This window comes from Acipenser ruthenus, chromosome 13 (assembly GCF_902713425.1).
Source record: "Acipenser ruthenus chromosome 13, fAciRut3.2 maternal haplotype, whole genome shotgun sequence".
Taxonomy (NCBI): Eukaryota; Metazoa; Chordata; class Actinopteri; order Acipenseriformes; family Acipenseridae; genus Acipenser; species Acipenser ruthenus.
In genome coordinates this window covers 37,508,692-37,522,393 of record NC_081201.1, presented here as the reverse complement: position 1 = coordinate 37,522,393, position 13,702 = coordinate 37,508,692, and the positions used below count along the sequence as shown (strand labels likewise).

Genomic DNA, 13,702 nt, shown 5'->3' with positions numbered 1-13,702 from the left:
TTTTTGAGTACTGCAGGCCTATCCATTTGTTTTGCTCCTTCTTTTAGCCAGTTAGATATGTTAAACCAAGGCAGGTCATAAAAGGACATTGATACTGTAGATGTACAGCACTTGTTTTCCCTTTAAGGTTGAATAATGGGGAGTTTTACATTATATTGTGTTGCGGTAATTAAATCCCGTCTAAACTGGTACTAATCCACATTGTCATCTCAGCCACTCTACTGACAGAATGACTGGCTGTGGTACTGAAAGGACAGCGCCTTTAGCAATCAACGCGACACAATTTTAGAAATGACAGTAATGGTACCTTTTATTAAACGAATGCTGTTACACATGGTTAAAGCTGGGGAACTTGTTTTTTTGTTAGTTTTTTTTATCATGCATGGATTTGAAGAGATTTCTGTTAAACGGCACGAAAGCTTGTGATTAATTATTGTTTAGTTAGTCCAATAAAATGTATCTCCTTCTCTTTGTCTATCACATAGTTAGAAATTTGAGAAGTGTACAAGTTCGCTCCTTTTCTTGTGATCAATGCTACTGAATACTTGGCACAGAATACTCGTATACAGTAATACTCAGCTTGAAATCATCTCTTTAGCTGATGTAATCCTGCCAAAATACCTCGACAACCCTCATGCATTTTCATTATATGTATTGTAAAGAATCTGGTTGGCAAGCTGCATAACTGGGTTTTAAGTTTTAAATCCTTTACATGATCATTGTTAAACTGTGAGTGCTGTTAAATATAGAGGTGGTACTGCTTCAGGTCGCTCACCTACTGGTTTAATGTACAATGCAGTGCAATGAATTGTATTTCAAGTTACCTGAGCAGCTCCATTTTAAAAGTGTCAGCTGTAACCGGACCATACTGCTTTAGTTTCAGTATAGCAGTTACAAACCATTTGCATGAAACAAGACTCACCCTTCACGCAGAACGCTCTCTAAATAGTCTCTACAGTGTTTCACTCACTGATGCAGAGTAATTAACAAGGACATAGGTAGCTGGGTGCTTCCAGTGCAGATACCAAAGTAACTTTAAATGAAAATGTTATTTACGCAAATCCTTAAGGGACAGTCAACCAGAGCAGCTTTGTTCCTAGCATGTAGACTGTCTTTCATATGTTGGTCATTTTAAATACGTACCAATATAATACAAAGCGAATATATTTAATTTGGACTTCTTTTGGAGGTATGGTACCAAACTGGATAATTGTATACAGTCATCTTTATTTTAAAGTCAAATTGGTTTTTAGTTTATTTGTATATTCATATATATATATATATATATATATATATATATATATATATATATATATATATATATATATATATATATTTATATATAGCTCAGTTTTGTACGTTGTATTATTCACAAGCGGACACTGCTCTCCCACTGTTTTCTTTTGAGGTCAGCTGTTCTAACTCAATAATGGAGAAGATGACCCTAATTGATGACACCTGTCTAAAACCACAGCTTATTTCACAGCGACACTCGTTCACTGCTCTTTCAGTGGACTACAGTGAACATTTCAGACAAACAGCTTGGAGACTTTAAGATGTTTTCCCCACTCTTCTATTTTTAGCTGAATTTATGCTTATGTTACAGTTCACGTTTTTGTTGACCACAGTATCAATCCAATGTCAACATGTTGGTTCAGCAGCATCACAGGTGAAAGTGTTGCTTTGATGGAATTTGTTTTGCTAAAAGAAATTGAAAACTCAATTTCAATCAGTAGACTCTAAAACATGGATTAGTTATGATGAGAAAGCATATAGTTCTTGAAAATGTTTTGGGATAATAAGACAATAAGGGAGAGAACTGCTAACTGTATGTATTTTGGATCTGAACACAAATACAACTAAAATGCCACCATCTTGATACTATAACGAATGTAGCTTTTCAGACTGCATTCACATTTCAGATGCTGATTCACTGTTAAATTTCTATGCAGTTCTTTTAATATGAATGCAGGTTTGCATCCAATTTAGTCTGTATTTTTTTTATAGTAATCCGCATCAGAAATGCCAAAACAGGGATTTGGGTTTTTAAAAGCTCATTTGGGAAAACAATGATGAATAATTAATTTAGCTGCAAACATGAGCAGCTGGAGCTCACATGAGTTGTACGAACATTTCGCAATGGTAGTTAATGAGTTTGGTTTCTGATAGTCTTATATGACGTCTTATCAGTCTTATCTGATGTTGTTATGATGGATTTAGGGCAGGGTTTTTCTCAAGAAGCCCTTCCCAGTGAAACTCACACCCAATACATCATTCAAGCAACTTAATGCACTGGATTGCAATGGCAAAACTATAGTTAATTCAGTTTCCACAGCAATAGGGTAAATGGTACCACATGATGTTTCAAATCGCCACAAGCAACTTGCCACTCTTACACAAACATGTAAAATCCTGCACATGAGCAATATGGCACACAGCTCTGATCACAATTGGCACAACCATAGATGTATTGTACATACAGTTAAAGTTATGAAGGTTCTGGGCTATGGATCTGGGGCCTATATGTTATTCCATTTGGCCAGATATACTTAGACAATATCCAGCATCTGCTGACATAACTTAAACTGTCTAGATTCAGTATTCATACCATTTGTTTTAATCAAATATTATTTTTCTGGAGGAGAAATCCAATGAACATTAATTAATGCCACATACTTGGATCCCAGCACAACATTTCCCCCCAAAGGACAACTGTATATACTTTAAAGTAACTATCGGTTCTAAGCACATTTTGTTCATGCATGTTGAAATATATTTGACTCACTACAATTTCTGCCAAAATGTTCATTATGATTTATTTCCTTTAACTTGTTTATTTTTCATACTGCTTTGAACTTTAAAAGATGTGTCTTTATGTGCAATGATGTACACTTATACCAGTGTTCATAGCATCGTGATACCATTGGTATGTCAAAATATGAACATATTGTAGCGATTTCAGTTAACACAGGCAGGTGCATCACACAGGGCGAGGCAATCCACACAGAGGTGGAGGGTGGGCGCAAACCCGGGACTTCTCGCACTGAAGCACAGCACCGATACCTCTGTACAAAACAGCCGGCTCTTTTGCACAGCGGTATCGACGCTATGTTTTAGTGCGAGAGGTCCCGGGTTCGCGCCCGCCCTCCACCTGTGTGTGGATTGCCTCGCCCTGTGTGATGCGCCTGCCTGTGTTACCTGAGATTGCTACAATATTACCAATGGCCCTTTCGTACAGAACCATTGTGTTTTCATTATAGTGCCATTTGATTGCCATTAAAGACAGTTTAAGGGGGCCCTACTTTTTAATCAGTGCACTTAGGCAGGAATTGTTTTAAAGCAGTCAGTGAAACATTATAGGTAGATCTAGGCATCTAAGACCAATAATTTACCAACTGCCTCTGGATTTACTGTACTGGTTACATAACAGGACAACCGAATCAGTACTACTGTTAAAAAAATGGAAATTCTTTTGTTGAAAATGTGCTGAAAAGGTATTAGTTCTGTGACTAATACATGCTATAAAGAGGTGTAATGGTCACAGGACCACAACAAATCAAATACAGTTATTCAAGACTTGGGGGAATTTATCTGATTCAGCTGTGTCTCCTAGGCAACAGAACATGAAATGTAAACGGTTTCTATGGTAATTCTTCCTGAGTGCTATCCGCAGAAGGAGGCATAATAATAGGCAAAAGGTGGATTGAAATAAGTGTCAACAGGCAAGCAAGCAGGAGAAAAGAATTATGTTTTCAATTTCCCTCTGACCTTTAATTATTATTATTATTATTATTATTATTATTATTATTATTATTATTATTATTATTATTATTATTAAATAAGCTGGTGTTATTGTTTGCCTAAAAGGGCTTGCGGTGCGATGGTGTCATTGACACTGTACGAGCCTAAACAGACCCTCGTATCTATTTCAATATCTGGATCTGCATGAATACAGATTTATGTTTAAATTAGAGTATTAGCTGAAAATATGAAAAAAAAGCCCCATCTTTGGTAGATCACATACTGTAAAGATTACTATTTTCTGCATTACATTTGAGCACATGTTCCTTCTACTTTAAATCAGGTCCTCCCTTAAGACCTTTGCTTGAGATATCACTAAGTCCACACTAAGTGTTTATCCCAGCAATAATTACAAAAGCACTGTTGTATGGAATTACCTAAAACATATACTGTTTGGAATAGTACAAATATTCATTACTCATATGCCACTGTAAGGTAAGCATCATGCTTTGTCAGATGACCTTTAATACAAACCGTACTTCACAGAATATTCCCATTGCTTCTGCGATTTTCTTGAGCAGCTCCCGGCATAAATACAGAATTAGCTTCTTGTAATAATATCAGTCATATCTTACACTAACTAGCTGAACACCCTACACTTGATATTTAAATTTAAATGTAAATGCAAAGCTGAGAGTTGTGCGTTCTCCTGCATGTCCATCTCCTACTCCCCAATTCAAAGTGAAATTTCGGATAGTCATCAGAGAGTTAGGCCTATATAAAACCACAATTTGGATCTGAATTCGGGACAGTAATAAATGTATAGCCCCAGGGTTTCTGATGGGAGAGGGGTAGAAGTGGAACACTCCCTCCTTAGGGAGATTGCATCACTGTTGTTCACTTTTGTATTTTGCGCACACACAAAGCAGAACCCTAGAATATTCTGGAATATGAACAAGCAATGGAATAATTATACCCAAATGGAAATAGGGCCTTAGTTCTGGTTCACGGCTATCAATCTCTGATCCAAGAAAAACAACAATAATCAAATTGAACTTTTTCTTGACTGATTTTAATATTTCATGCAAGATTTCCAAAAAAGGCGGACTAGCTTTCTTTTTTAATGCAATCATGTTTACTGTTAATATTGATTTATAAAGCTCTGCATCATACTGTAATTGTTATTATGGTTTTATCCCACTCTATGTTTTTTTTCTGCAAATTGAATTGATGAATTGAACTGAATTCACACATAACAGAAACGAACAATGAAAATGAACTCAGTCCTCAATGACAAAGTTGTAAACAACATAGTACATCCTAATCAGGTTAACAGTTCATTTAAAAAAAAAATCTTAGAACTTCCTAAATCCATGTAATGTTATACTTGTATTATAAACCAGAAATAACATTCAGTCCTATTACTAGCTCCCTTTCTCTTCACCTCCACCCCCTCTAGTTTTTTTCTTAGAACAGCAGTGCCTTGTTGAGATTTTTTACAAAAATGATCATGTCCAGTACCAGCAAATGTGAGAAATCATGATCGGTCTGAATCGATCATATCTATTGAAGAGGTTATCCAGCCAGGATTTGCATTACAATCCTGTCGTTTCAACCTATTGTTTTAATGAACTGGTTTAAGTGATAAATGTTTAAACCAACAGGTGGTGCAGTTATATTTGAGACCAGAGAGAGAGAAAGACATGAGAGAAAGGTAGACTATTGTAAAGAGGCCTAGGAAGAAGTGCAGGTTTTCTTTTTTCTGCCAGTACAAACACATTGCTTTACGAGCAGTAAAACAATTTGGGATCACCTGTACCAGAAGTAACTTGGAGCCTAATGTGGCCCACTATTCACTACCTTTACTGCTCTGGGGTTCATTACTGCTTTGGTGTTCAAGCATGCTCTTACTGCTCTGGGGTTCAAGCATGCTCTTACTGCTCTGGGGTTCAAGCATGCTCTTACTGCTCTGGGGTTCAAGCATACCCTTACTGCTCTGGGGTTCAAGCATACCCTTACTGCTCTGGTGTTCAAGCATGCTCTTACTGCTCTGGGGTTCAAGCATGCTCTTACTGCTCTGGGGTTCAAGCATGCTCTTACTGCTCTGGGGTTCAAGCATACCCTTACTGCTCTGGTGTTCAAGCATGCTCTTACTGCTCTGGTGTTCAAGCATGCTCTTACTGCTCTGGGGTTCAAGCATACCCTTACTGCTCTGGGGTTCAAGCATACCCTTACTGCTCTGGTGTTCAAGCATACCCTTACTGCTCTGGGGTTCAAGCATACCCTTACTGCTCTGGTGTTCAAGCATGCTCTTACTGCTCTGGGGTTCAAGCATACCCTTACTGCTCTGGGGTTCAAGCATACCCTTACTGCTCTGGGGTTCAAGCATGCTCTTACTGCTCTGGTGTTCAAGCATGCTCTTACTGCTCTGGTGTTCAAGCATGCTCTTACTGCTCTGGGGTTCAAGCATACCCTTACTGCTCTGGGGTTCAAGCATGCTCTTACTGCTCTGGTGTTCAAGCATACCCTTACTGCTCTGGTGTTCAAGCATACCCTTACTGCTCTGGTGTTCAAGCATGCTCTTACTGCTCTGGGGTTCAAGCATACCCTTACTGCTCTGGGGTTCAAGCATGCTCTTACTGCTCTGGTGTTCAAGCATACCCTTACTGCTCTGGTGTTCAAGCATACCCTTACTGCTCTGGGGTTCAAGCATACCCTTACTGCTCTGGTGTTCAAGCATGCTCTTACTGCTCTGGGGTTCAAGCATACCCTTACTGCTCTGGTGTTCAAGCATACCCTTACTGCTCTGGTGTTCAAGCATGCTCTTACTGCTCTGGTGAAATGCATGCTACAAGGGACCAAGCACTGAGCCCTTAATAACCAAGTTTTACTCCCACAGATTGCCAGGAATACCACCCTTTTAAAAAACGACAAAGTTTACAATAGAATTGGCTAGAATCCAATGTCTGAATCATATGTCAAGAGTAGACATTAAATATATTCTGTAAAACACCGCAGGCATTGGCTTAACATTTATTTTCTTCAAACCAAAGCATGTAAATCACTGTGACTGCTGTTTTTTTAATATATTTTTTTCTAATTCTATCAATTTCAATAGGAATATAAATAGGTATTGGTTAGACAGCCAGGGAGTTTGCAGGTTAGAGTAATGAAGCTAGATGTTGGGAAGAAATCACCTTTATAGTACTTTTTCAGGTTTTATCTTTGTACACAGCTAAATTGGCACCCTCCATGAAGTATTAGTTATATCAGTTAGGTGATAAAACAAAACAGCCAGGCTAGGTTTACAGCAAATGTAGTCAGCCCATATGTTTCAAAGGGGTCTATTTACTCTGTAATGTTATACACTATGTAAACACAAATAAAGTATTTTTTTTAATTATTTAAACATTGGTTTTACTTTGCATGTACATATTGTGGCAGAATAGGGGGAGGAGAGATGTAGTCCAGGGGTTTGCTGCAGGACTACATCCCCCAGAATGCCATAGGGTTGAGGTATAGCCAGAAGTGGAATCACCTGGCTCTAATTTAATGAGGGACACCTGCCTCGGATTAAGCAGGCAGCTGTATAAAAGCAGGTCAATGTCTCTGTTTGCGGTGTGTGTTAAAGCTAAGTTCTAAGAGGAGACATGTGGGGAACCTTAAAGAAAGGTATGTGTAAAGTTTTGGTTACTGGTAAATGGCACAGCTGTCCAGCTGAGTAGTTAGAACTTGGGAAAAGTATAGTTAGTACCTCTGGAAGAAGTTAGGTTCTGTTTTGTTTTTGTAAAACATAAGTAAATATACAGGCACCGTCCTGTTTAATTTCACCTTTTTACACAAGAAGACAGTGTTACAAGTCCTAAAAAGTGGCAAGTGTACCCCAGTTTGTCAATTATATATTTTCAATGAGCATGATTGATTAATATTGCAACACAAAGTTTTTGAAATCGCAATTAAAAATTTTTTTACTGTGTCTAAAAGATGTACTGTAAATGTTTTTCAAAGGACGATTTCTGACCTGGCATTGGCAGGTACAGGGCAGCTACTGAATGTTACTGAAGTTGATGTAAAATATCTGGTATGAAGACAAGGAATGAAGAATAGCTGCCTAGTGGATTTCAAGCCCCTAAACCACTACTAGTGTAAAAGGGTTATTTTATGCATAAAAACAAAGGCATGTTAAAGTATTGGCTCTGACCAGAATGGCCTGGTTTTAACAGACTCCTCTCCTCCATACAACGATTATACATATGAAATGGTAATGGAGAACTGTAGGATTTGTGTTGAAATCCCAGCACATTTTTCCATTTAGAGTGGCACATTGTCTCATTAAATACAATATCAAGTGAAACTGGTCTCCTTCACATCAGTGACGATTCATATAGAAATGTACTGTCTCTGGTTTACTAAGAGCCCTTTCATTTTTCAATATGGTTTTCTCATTGAAGGGAAGGAAGCATTGTATTTACCCAGTCTCTTAATGCAAATTGTCTCTTTATGGTAAATAAAGTAAAGGGAACAATCGAACTTGAAGACCACTGATAAAAACTAAGAAAACCGGGAAGAACTAGTTAAATGAAGTAATTCATGATGCCGTGGAAGCCAGTGAGATCTCCTATTTCTCCTTTCAATTTGTTCCTGTCAAATTAAAATGTTGTTAACGTTTTCTGGACAGAAATGTACTTATGATTAAGTAACAGTGAAACTATTTGCAATGTAAACCTGCTTAAATTCATGCTTTAACTTTTTTTATAAATATATGTGTGACTTGTAGTAAGTGAACCAATCACTATTTTTTTCTTTGCAATGTAAATTGCAATATTTAACCCTCATTATTTTTTAATGCTGCAATACTTTTAAAATGTAAAAGTTAAATGAACAATGTGTTGATTTTTCATGTATTAAAGAAGAAACAGCACTGCCTTCTGAATCGTGAAACAATCAAGGTCTACTGCAAAGTATTCTGTGTACAGCATACACCGTATCAAGGGGGTTATCTCCATCTGGTTTACTAGAGGCAGGTGTTTCCAGGTGACAGAGGATCTCAGGTGGTTCAGTGACATATCCTGAGACTGCTGCCATCTGCTCTCACTGATTCCAGGTTTGAATTTAACTCAGCTGGATACCTGAGTGACACCCTTCATTCCAGCCCCCTGTCCATCAGTAAGGATTCATTCAGGCCTCTGTGATGGAGCAGCCAACATTTGCAGCAGTTAACCATTGATCCTGTGAAGAACTCACTCCACTTAACTTTCTTTTCTTTCCCTTATCTCTTTGATCTGTCTCAGAGTCCGAGTTTAGAATTACCGGTCTAGGAAAAAAAAACTTGACTTTGCTAAAAGACATTAACCTAATTTACAAATGTCTGCAGTGTCCACTCACCCAATATCGTGGTAGCCTATTACAGACAAGCCATGGGAGGGTTTTTTTGTGCTTGTTTTGTTCGTAGTTTGATTTGGGATTCAGTAATGAAGCTCAGGGCTGAAGAAATTTAATTTATTAACCCTTAGTTTAGGAACAATGGAAACAGGCACCAGTAGTTATGTTAACAGTTAAGATCAGGTCAACGAAATATTTAAATACAAGATGTTCCAGGTGCGGCCTGAAAAAGCAGTTTTATTGGCAATGACATCATGACGTGATTGGTTTCTGCGAAGAAGTGCCATAGAGGCTCCTGGATGCAGGCGCACTGATATGTTCAGTTTGTTTTGTACGTAAAGCAGACTCTTCTGAGCCTTTCTCACCTGATGTATTAAAGGTTCTTGGCAACATCTTCCTAGCTGGTTTGCTCACTGTATGTTTACATTTTGGAAGCCTTTGCTGTACAGCAAAAAAAAAAAAAAAAAGTTTATTCAATGCATTCCTCAGAGTGTAAAAATAAAAACATTACATGCCTTTCAAGCAAAGCCTGATTTGCCTTAAATGTTGCCTCTGTTTGTATTTAGAATTAAAACCGATGGAAGCTTTCCTGTAATCAGACCTGTAAAAATAATCTTTTTAACTCCTGCATTCTGTGATCATGAGGTCCCATGTTGCAAAAGCTAAGTTTGCCCTGGGACAGGGGTGTTTCCATAGGAGAGAAGCAATGCTGTAAAATAGACTGGAAGAAAAAAAAAGTGTAGTGAATACACATTCATTTCTACTTTGTTTTAAAATGTGTTCATTTTTTTATTATTTTTTTTTATTATTTTTAACGCCCTTCTGATGTAAACCAGCCAGATGAGACTTTGGGGCTGCTCACATTCCATTGCCCTGCTATACTTACAGTCCCATTGTATAAACAGAGCCGTTCAGACTCAAACACAGATAAATTAGTTACATCTTTATTTACAATAAATCAGCTCAAACACTACCCACTCTGGGTTTATGAACATCCATATGTTCTACTGACATTAGCCAGCACAGTGTTTCTATGAAAATGATACTGTCCTTGCCAAAATAGTTACAAAATCAGGAAAAAATGTCGGCTTTCATGAAACTTTCTGTATGAGAGCACTTTTTGTCATGTGCCTAGCTAAGACGCATGATTGTGCTGTATTTCTATGCTACTAAGAAAATGACCCTAACCCTGTATACCTCTTTAGACCTGGGTATTGAATCTTACTCGGATTGAGGCATTAAGAGGTGTTTCTTAGCTCCAAGTGAATCACATCCCAGTTTGACAAGAGTTTGGCAAAGAGGCAAGAGCAAGCCTGCTTCATTTTACATTTACACCGCACATGGCAAAGAAATGGCTGCTTTAACATTCAGATTAATGGAAAGAACGTGTGAAGGCTGGAGGCATGCCTGTGAAATTACTATACCAAGCATGTCAGGAAGGAAACAGAGGTTTACCGGTACATTGAGGGGTCTGCTCTTCATTTCACTTCTGGAAAAGGGGCTCAATTAATGAGAATAATAGCACAATTCTGTGATACGTAATATAATTATCAAATACAACATCAGGATCTATTCTGTTCATGTAAACTGTCTCATATCTAAATGCTACCACTGGTTAAATTAACTGACTAGAAAGACCATACTAATTTAAATATAGAACATGTTCTTAGCAGAAATTTCCCCTAAAGTTGATGAATACATTTGGCACTGTTATTCACAGTATTTTTACTGAGGCATTTTGTAGTTCCATAATTCAGCTCATGGAACCAAAATACACTTCATGCTCAGTTTAGTAAAAATAAACTCACCACTCTGGCATCTACAAAGAACAGCTGATGTCTACAATAGTCTTCCTGTTTCATTTTAGATTCATACATTTAGTTTAAATATGGTACTGAACTGCAAGCCTGCATTGCCCAAGGCATGACTACAGACTTAAGACCGCTCCTTAAAGTAAGGAAGTCAGAAATTCAGGTTATCAAATCAGGGAGCACAAACCGTTTAGTTTCTTACCGCAGTGTACAATACTGTAGCTTACCCCCAAGCCCTCTCATCTGTTGTTTCTTGAAAGTCTGGATTACATGTATTAAAAAAAACACTCATTATAATGGTATCCTTTTCTTCTGGTATTATTAGCATCTTGCAAACATCTCATCGCTGTGATTTTTTTTTCATGTTGTTAAACACAGACCCTATTGATGTCTGATGTATTAAAAATATGCATTATGAGTGGTGGTCTTATTGCCTTTTACACTCTCATTATTTTTACATACAATGTAAAACAGCTTGGCATATTTTTGAATGCGTTTTAACTTTCAGCATCATGTATAAGAATGTGAGAGAGCAACTTAGCGAACAGCCGTAGCTTAGATTTCTCTGCAGCTTTTCACCACCTTCCTTCATACCAAAAAATATATATGTTTTGTGCTGTCATGATTTGTGTGGGTTGGGGGTCCAGTAGACAGAAATGGCCTCAGGGGTGACACTGTTGCCTTTACTGTATCACACTTACACCTCCACTTAGAGGGCATGATCTTGTCTAGCAGCCCCCCCCCAAATCCCCTTCTCTACAGAAGAGTAGTTTTGAGTGTGGGAGGAAAATAAAAGCTATTGCATGAAGTTTGGAGAAACAAATGATGCATTCCTCTTGTATGACAAAAAAACACATCATATTGCATTAAACGAATCTGTTACCGAATTAATCAGCCAGTATTTTAGTAGTAGCAGTGTAGTGGCAGACTACAAAGTAGAGTAGTTGCACCGAGAATGCACTGTCCCCATACAAACACACAGGCACATGGACATACACACCGAGAATGCACTGTCCCCACACAAACACACAGGCACATGGACATACACACCGAGAATGCACTGTCCCCACACAAACACACAGGCACATGGACATACACACCGAGAATGCACTGTCCCCACACAAACACACAGGCACATGGACATACACACCGAGAATGCACTGTCCCCACACAAACACACAGGCACATGGACATACACACCGAGAATGCACTGTCCCCACACAAACACACAGGCACATGGACATACACACCGAGAATGCACTGTCCCCACACAAACACACAGGCACATGGACATACACACCGAGAATCCACTGTCCCCACACAAACACACAGGCACATGGACATACACACTGAGAATGCACTGTCCCCACACAAACTCACAGGCACATGGACATACAGACTGAGAATGCACTGTCCCCACACAAACACACAGGCACATGGACATACAGACTGAGAATGCACTGTCCCCACACAAACGCACAGGCACGTGGACATACACACAGCCACTAATACTCAGGAACGCTGAAGGGATAATCTGTTTTGCTGTGAGGAGCGGATTACATATTTATTCAGGTAATTGAATCCTGAGCTGCCATCTGTCACATGGATCCTGTGTCTGCAGGGGAAATAGATTGAACAAAGGAAGGTGCCACTCTTCCTTTCTCTTAATGCAATTAATTTTTTTCTCCCAATTTGACGCAATAGCTTTTATTTTCCTCCCACACACAAAACCACTCTTCCCTGGGGGAGCTGCTAGACAAGGTCATACCCTCTTAGTGGAGGTGTAAGTCTGGCCAGATAAAGGCAACAGTATATATTTTTAGTTGGTATCAAGCAAGGTGATGAAAAGCTGCAGAGAAATTTGAGATTCCGCTATTCACTAAACTGCTCTGTCATTCATATGCATAATGGATAGGTGTTGAAATGGAACTGTATGTGAAAATAAATTGAGGGTATATAGTTCATGATGATTAATACGACTGCCACTCATTGATGGCACATTTTGAATACATTAGGCACCAACAATTTCTCAGTTCATTATTGCCATTATTGCCATTTAAAACTTTATATGCAGAAAACCTTACCAATACCTCTGACAAACCATGTCTTAAAATATATATATATATATATATATATATATGAATATGAGATAAAATCATCCAGGAATTACAAATTCTAAAAGTTTTTTTTTTTAAGCCTGCAAATATGGCTTGAGGTGTTATGCAACTTTCTGTAGTCTTTGTGTAGCAGCAGTTTCTAAAGAGGTATTGTAATCAGACCATGATTATAGTATTACGTAACAATGACAGGACCCAGATGTAATGCTCAGTTAATCTGTCTAAGGAAACATATACTTTCAGATGAGAATAAATAGATATATGATGAGTCACTTTTAACAGTTTATTTGAAAGACCTATGCAATACTGTATGTTCTTCTCCCGAGAGGCCCCTATAAGAATTTGTTGAAAGTGCTTTAATTGTTTTGCCATGTACTGTATGTATAATGTTAACTGAAGCCCATGACCTAAACGTTTTGTTGAAACAACGGCACAGGAACCCTTTATTGTGATTACCTGGGACAGATTTAGACCTCCAGAGTGTGTTCCACTGTCTTAACTTCTTGAAATGCAAGAATATTTGAAAATCCATTGACTTCAGCATAAGGCAAAGTCAAGGATTTTCAATGCTCGAATCTGTAAGTCTAGTTTCCAAAAAGTCACTTTATTTGTATCTAGCAAATTTTAACTAATTCAACTTCTGATAAATAC

The 13,702-nt window shown here is 38.1% G+C and overlaps 1 protein-coding gene across 1 annotated transcript in view; it reads left to right on the top strand.

Moving 5' to 3' along the window:
* LOC117417835 (E3 ubiquitin-protein ligase NEURL1-like) overlaps positions 1–13,702 on the top strand; it is a 61,861-nt gene that overhangs the window by 1,091 nt on the left and 47,068 nt on the right. The gene's annotated exons all lie outside the window — the stretch shown is intronic.